This window comes from Thamnophis elegans, chromosome 5 (assembly GCF_009769535.1).
Source record: "Thamnophis elegans isolate rThaEle1 chromosome 5, rThaEle1.pri, whole genome shotgun sequence".
NCBI classification, from domain to species: Eukaryota; Metazoa; Chordata; class Lepidosauria; order Squamata; family Colubridae; genus Thamnophis; species Thamnophis elegans.
Genome location: NC_045545.1, coordinates 99,897,145 through 99,904,742, shown reverse-complemented (window position 1 = coordinate 99,904,742; position 7,598 = coordinate 99,897,145).

The following is a 7,598-nucleotide window of genomic DNA, read 5'->3' as shown; positions in this document are numbered from 1 at the left end:
TCCAGAGATGGGATCTTGCGTGATCTGGGATTCCAATTCCAGAGGATTCTCTCAGTCTTGGGGTCTTCTATTTTGCAGAAGAAACGTGGAGTGTGTCTATAGGGAGCATGGCAGGTGCCGTATGTTGTCGCTTAGAACAAAGGAACAGCTGTGTGGGGTCGACATGGACTAGGCACATTCAGGTTTCTCTGGGGCCTTTCAGGCCGCTTCAGCTCCAGGCTCTCCTCTTGTCCATCAAAGGAGATATAAAAAAAGGACCTTGCTCTGATGCTCCAGCATACCTTGGTTTGGTCTAGTAGAGCCCTTCTTCCTAATAGTATCCACCCCCACTCTGTGGAAGCTCTCGGGCTGACCACCCCCGCCTCCCACTCTCACTGTCTCTTGACTTCTCCTCCTCCTGAACAACCATTGGTAGAATGGTGCTGCCCCCTCCACCCCCCAGTTCATCTGCTGCTGGGCACTGTGTTGGAGAAGATGGCCCTCCTGCCAGCCTGGTCAGGAAGCCAGAAGACCCCGGGCAATGAGGACTTCCAGGAGAAGCAGAGGCCAGGACAAAACACCTTCCTCACCCTGTCCAGTCATGCTCTGGGGAGCCATGACTGGTCCATGTGCCAGGTTCCAAATAGCATCCAAAATTAAATCAGAGTCCGAGGCAAAAGTGTTACTCAAAGTCCCAATTGATGAAGAGAGCCATGTTGGCCCATCTGGGAAAACCCGAATCTGAAAGCTTCCTGGTTTTCCCCACCCAGTGAAAGTCAAGATCTTGCCCCCCACACCCACAAGCCCACCCATGATCCAATCTCCCACTGCCACACTGGCAGCTTCCACCCATCCAGTTCCGGTCATGTGCAGAGGTGCAGAGACAAAGGATGACCTTGGCTTTCTAGAAAGAATGTTGTTATGGCTACATAGCATCTAACTCCGTACAATCTCCGCTCCCATTTTCCCACCATAGAAAATGCATAGCAGGATAATAGAAAGTGTGGCAGGCCAAAGATCCAGAAGAAAAGAGGGCTGCAGGCCTGGCACCATGTACAGGTGGCAGGAAGGTCCATAGCTTCACCTGAAAGCTTCATAGCAAAGAGAAGCTCGTGTTTCTGAGTGTAGGAAATGCTCCCTGTCCAAGTTAGGAAGCTCTTGTGAAGATGCCCAAGGGGTGGCCTTGAGGTCTTCTAGGAAGAGAGGATGAGGGAAGGACCCTGAGGGCTAGAAGTTCTCTGAGGTCCCTTCCAATTTTGTTAGACTGTATCCTGTATTCTACTTGAAACGTCCACTGATGGAGCCCCATAACACCGGGGGGGGGGGAGGTGGCCCCCATTGCTTCCTCCTGATTTCAGCTTTGGGTCTCCCTAGTTATAAGATGAGTCAGGGGAAGCACCGGAGGCAATTCTGGGCAGAAAGCTCACATCTGAATGTTGTTTTTACAGGATCAGCAACGGGGACGACCCACCATAATTGGACTACTGTTCGCCCTTGACCCTGAAGAGCCTCCTTCTGTTCCTGGACCACCCTGGAGACCCTCCCCCCAAACCCTTCTTTTCCATAATAAAGCATTGGCTCCAAGCTGTCCTCTTGGTCTCAGGTGTCTTCTTCTGCCCCCTTGGGAGTTTCCCCTCCCCATGTCAAAGGAAGAGGGGCTGGGAGTCAGCACATTGTTCCCCGGCATGGATTTCCAGAGAGAATGGATGGGCAAGGCCTCTCTCAGAGCCAGACGCCCCTGGCTGATATCCAGAAACTCAGGCCCTATGAAAGATTTACTCCAGAGTTAGTTAAGTCTGGGGTGGAAATGGAGACTCTGCAACTCTGTGATGGCTCTATGTGCAAGATTTATTTCACAGGCCCTCCTTCTTGCTTGAGAACCTGTGCTGATGTCTGCCCCCCCCCATCTTCATCCCCATCTTCCATAAATGCGTGAGGTCCCTTCTTCTTCCTTCAAACGCTCTACTATCACCCTGTTGCCCAAGAAACCCTCCACCAAGGAGCTGAATAACTGCAGGTCGGTTCCTCTGACATCCGTAGTTGTGAAAGCCTTTGGGAGGTTAGCGGTGGACCACCAGGAAACCATCGCGGATCCTCGCTTGGATCTCCTGCAGTTTGTCTACCGCATAAATAGATCGACAGATGATGTGGTCAATATGGAACTACACATTGTAACATCTGGAGTCTCCAAGAGTCCTTTCTGTAGACTTCTGCTCACCATTCAATACCATAATTCCAGGAAGGGGGAGATCTTCCCAAAAATGAAACCACAAATAGCAAGGAAAGGAGGAGAACATGGAAAACCCCGGGGAAAGTTACTAGAATAATAAAAGTAAATGCTCTGAAGAAAAGATACAATGACCACAAAAACAGGGAAAGAAAAAAGAAGTTAGGGGAAAGGGGGAGAAGAAGGAAAGGAATTAAAACTGGGATTTTTGGGAGCGCAAGAGAAAATGGTTGAAAGAGGAAAAAGGGGGAAAAAGACTTACATTCGTAGACTAAGGAGAATAGTAGTAAGATCGTTATTGTTACGTAACTAATTAAGAAATAAAGAAGTGATGGTATATTGCTAACGGTAGAAAAAATCTGGAAGAAATGTTCTCTGTGCTTAAATTGAATTAGAGGGTGTATGCTGTTGATAGCAAATATACCAATGGAGAAAATAAGGCATGAAAATTTGGTGTAACTTTGAAGGGGCAATGAAGATATCGTTTATGTATTAAGAGAAAAAAAACCTCTAAGGATGAAAAGTAATGGAAGAATATAGCAGTAGACTTATATACCGCTTCATAGGCCTTTCAGCCCTCTCTAAGCGGTTTACAGAGTCAGCATATTGCCCCCAACAATCTGGGTCCTCATTTTACCCACCTCGGAAGGATGGAAGGCTGAGTCAACCCTGAGCCGGTGAGATTTGAACCACTGACCTGCTGATCTAGCAGTAGCCTGCAGTGCTGCATTTAACCACTGCGCCACCTTGGCTCCGTAATAATTTGGCAGAAAGTGAAAACAGAAACAACGATGTAAAAAGGCTGTGTAATTGAGAGGATGTAAAAAAAACACTTTGTTCCTATAATATGTATAATTTGTATTAAAAAATAAAGAACCTTGAATGGGAAAAATACCATAATTCCAGATATTCTTCTCACTAAACTGACTCAGCTGCCCGGACACACTTGCAAGTGGATTAGAAGCTTCCTAACAGACGGGGAAGCAGCAGGTGAAATCACATCAAACACCTGCTGGATAAGCACAGTTTTGCCCCCCACCACCGGTTCTGTGCTCTCCCCAAAACTCTTGGTTTATGGTTATTAAATTGTATGCCGCCCGATCCAGAGGGACTCAGGGCCGCCTAACAAACTCATAGGGAAAGGGGGAATACAACGAAAACAAACAAGACAAAACAATTACAAAAACAGATTAAAACTCCGCAACAGGCACAACCCATTCGAGTGGGGCTGGGAATCATCAGCCCCCAGGCTGCCGAAACAGCCAGGTACTTACGGCTTTGTGGAAAGCCGGAAGGGTGGTGAGGGTCTCGAATCTCCACGGGGAGATCGTTCCAGAGGGCCGGAGCAGCCACAGAGAAGGCCCTCCCCCGGGGGGTCAACCGTCGACACTGGCTAGCTCTACACCAATGGCTACATCTCAAAGGATCCCTCTGGTAAAGTACAGATGTTTGCAGATGATACAACACTCATTGGTCTCATTTAAGATGGTGATGAGTCCACATACAGACGTAGATCAGGGTGTCAGACTCAAGGCCCAGGCCAGATCCACAGGGTGCTTAAATCTGGCCCGTGGGCCACCCTAGAAACAGCAATGGCCGGCCCAGGGTACCTGTCAGTGAAAATTGAGTTCGTGAGCCCTCTCTGTCAGAGGGTCGCAGGCAAAAACGGAGCTTGAGAGCCTGTTTTCGCTGGCAGAGTGTTTGGGCACCACAGGGGCCCCCAACACAAGTGAACTGGCCACACGCACCATGACCACGCCCCCCGCCCCCCCAGGGCCAAACACAACCCTGATGCAGCCCTCAATGAAATCAAGTTTGACACCCCTGACATAGATCACCTGGGTCTCTGATGCAGCCGGGACAATCTAGAGCTGAACATGCTTAAAACCATAGAGATGAGAGTAGATTTTAGTAGGAACCATTCTATCCTCCACACACCATCTGTAATGAAGAGGGCAAATCAGCATCTGCATTTCCTGTGTCGGATGAGGAGAGCACATCTTTCTCCATCTGTCCTGGCCACATTTTACGATAGAGGCGTTTTAACAAATTGCATCCCTGTATGGTTTGGTGGCTGAAAAGCCTCAGATAGAAAGTCCCTACAGAGAGTGGTGAGGACAGCGGAGAAGATCATAAGAAGCTGACTTCCCTTCATTAAAGATGACGCTTATAAGCACTATGTGCTTAGAGCTCAAAGCATTGTTAGAGATCCCTCATACCCACTTCATAGTCTGTTTCTGTTGCTCCTCTGGGAGGAGGTTTTGAGGTATCTATAGGAGGACAACCAAATTCTCTAGCAGCTTTGTTCCCTAGGCCATCCGTCTGGTAAACTCACGAGATTCAGTTCTCTCGCCACATACACATATACATCCAAAGTAGAGTGTGTTGTTTCTCTGAGTCATAGAGTATAGCAATAGCAATAGCCCTTAGACTTATATACCGCTTCACGGTGCTCTACAGCCCACGCTAAGCGGTTTACAGAGTCAGCCTCTTGCCCCCAACAATCTGGGTCCTCAATTTACCCACCTTGGAAGGATGGAAGGCTCAGTTAACTCTGAGCTGTTGGTAGTAGGCAGAGTTAGGCTGCAATACTACATTCTAACCATTGTGCACCATGGATGGATGGATGGATGGATGGATGGATGGATGGATGGATGGATGGATGGATGGAAGGAAGGAAGGAAGGAAGGAAGGAAGGAAGGGAGAATAGGAAGAGCAATAGTGCTTAGACTTCTATACCACTTCACGGTGCTGTACAGCCCCCTCTAAGTGGTTTACAGAGTCAGCCTCTTGCCACCAACCATCTGGGTCCTCATTTTACCCACCTCAGAAGGACGGAAGGCTGAGTCAACCTGGAGCTTGGTGAGATTCAATCTACCAAATTACAGTCAGCCGGCAGTCAGCAGAAGTAGCCTGCAGTACTGCACTCTAGCCACTGAGCCCCCATGGTCATATATGTGGGCATATGCATAGTTTTGTATTTATTTATTTAGTCATGTTTCTGTAGTGTGTATTGAAGACCCTCTGAGAGCTGAATGCAATAAAATTTTATTTTAAGGGATGCTGCTTAGTGTGCATTCAAAGTGACAATGAAGTTATTCCATTAACCTATTCTATTATCCCACCTCTTACTAGATTCAAGAGAAGAGTACCAGCAGTAGAGACCTCCAGGTTTTGGGGTTCAATAATCCCCCAGGATTTGAATTAGACACCTAACATCAAAAATATCATCCAAAAAGCACAAGAACGTTCTTCTTCCCCCAACGTAGGAAGTTCTTGAGAGACCGCCTGCTGCCAATTACCTCCCAAAGGCCCATTAGGTCCCACAGATTAGGCCTCCTCCGGGTTCCATCTACTGGCCAATGTCATCTGGCTACTACCCGGGGGAGGGCCTTCTCTGTGGCTGCTCCGGCCCTTTGGAACGAACTCCCCACGGAGATTCGGACCCCCACCTCTCTCCAGGCCTTCCAAAAAGCCGTTAAAACCTGGCTGTGTCAGCAGGCCTGGGGTTGATGAGTTCCCTTCCCCTCTCGAATCGTCTGGCTGTTGGCTGTTTTTTAAATTCCCCTTTTCTGTTGTAGTTTCTTTGTGTTTACTTCCCCCCTCCCTTTGGGTTTGTGAGCAGCCCTGAGTCCGTCAGGGAATACGGCGGCATATAAATTTGATTTGATTTATTGCATTTCTATAAAATGAACCTCGAACCTCGAAGTTCAGACAGCACAGAGAGCTGCTCATCCAGTTCTACAGAGGAATCCATTGAGTCTCTCCTTGGTTCTTCTGTACTTGCCTGGCCTGGCACAGCAGCCACACAGGTCAGGCACAGACTTCAACCGATAGCAGTTGGGACTGCAGAAATAGCAATAGCAGTAGACTTATATACTGCTTCATAGGGCTTTCAGCCCTCTCTAAGCGGTTTACAGAGAGTCAGCATATTGCCCCCAACAATCTGGGTCCTCATTTTACCCACCTCGGAAGGATGGAAGGCTGAGTCAACCCTGAGCCAGTGAGATTTGAACCGCTGAACTGCTGATCTAGCAGTAGCCTGCAGTGCTGCATTTAACCACTGCGCCACCTTGGCTCTAGAAAGAACCAGCCTGCCTTCCACTGAGGACCTGAATGCTCCGTGGGTCAGATGGGGGGGGGCTGGGAAAGTATCTGCAGACCCCACACAATCCTGGACATGAACTGTTTCAACTCCTCCCCAGGGGATGGCGCTAGAGGGCATTGCATGCCAAACAGCTGGGCACAGGGACAGTTTTCCCCCTCCTGCTAAACACCTAATTCTCACAGCTGCGTCTTATGTCTAAGCATGTTCATCCATGTTGCATGGCTGGAGCATTGTCCTTATCCTTCTTATTTTCTTTATTACTTCCTCGTATTGGTATCGATACTATGATTATTACTCCTCCGTGGATTTGCATATGCACTGAGAACTTCCGCACCAGAGACGAATTCCTTGGGTGTCCATTCCCAGTTGGCCAAACAAAGCTATTCTGTCTTGTCCTGTCCTGTCCTATTTTTGGTTCTGCCCTGCCCTGCCCTCTCCTCTCCTCTCCTCTGCTCAGAAGTAGGGTGAGAAGCATCTACAGACCCCACACATCCTGGACATGTTTCGCCTCCTTCCCTCGGGATGGCGCTACAGGGCATTGCATGTCAAGCCACTAGATGCAGGGACCATTGAAGACCTAATTCTCACAGCTCTCATGTCTAAGTGTATTTACCTGTACCATCATTACCCTTTCTCTTCTTTATTACCCTTATTGCTATCATTATTGTGACTGCTACTACTCTGTTGCATGTAGATCGAGAGCTTCTGCACCAGAGACAAATTCCTAGGGTGTCTAATCACACTTGGCCAAATAAACTATTCTGTCGTGTCCTGTCATGTTTTCTGCCCTGCCCTGCTTTATCCTACCCTATCCAATTCCCCTCCCCTCCCCTCTCTTCTGCTCCATCCTGTCCTACTCTATCTGTTTTCTTGTCCTTCTCCAAGCCTTTCCTAACTTTTGGATAACCTTCTGGACAGCTGGTGCCCCACGTTTGAGACGCAGCAATCTTTAATTCCCCTTCCAAGAATTCCCCTCTTGGCCCTTCAGACCAGTGGTGGGTTCCGAGCAGTGCAGCCCGATACGGCCGTACTGGGAGTAGCCAGGCGCAGTGGCCGCCATATGGGTCCAGTGGCTCCTTTGGCCCACCCGCCCGCCCGCCTGCATTCCATGGCTGTTTATAACGTGAATGGCCAATTGCACACAGATGCACAGCTTGCAACCTGCGGCGAGCAGGTGGGTGTCACAGGGTGGTGCTGTATGCATGCGTGTGCAGCGTGCATGCCTGAATAGGGCACCTGCCAGGTGCGCAGTGTACCCGGTGCGATGGGATCCGGAACCCACCA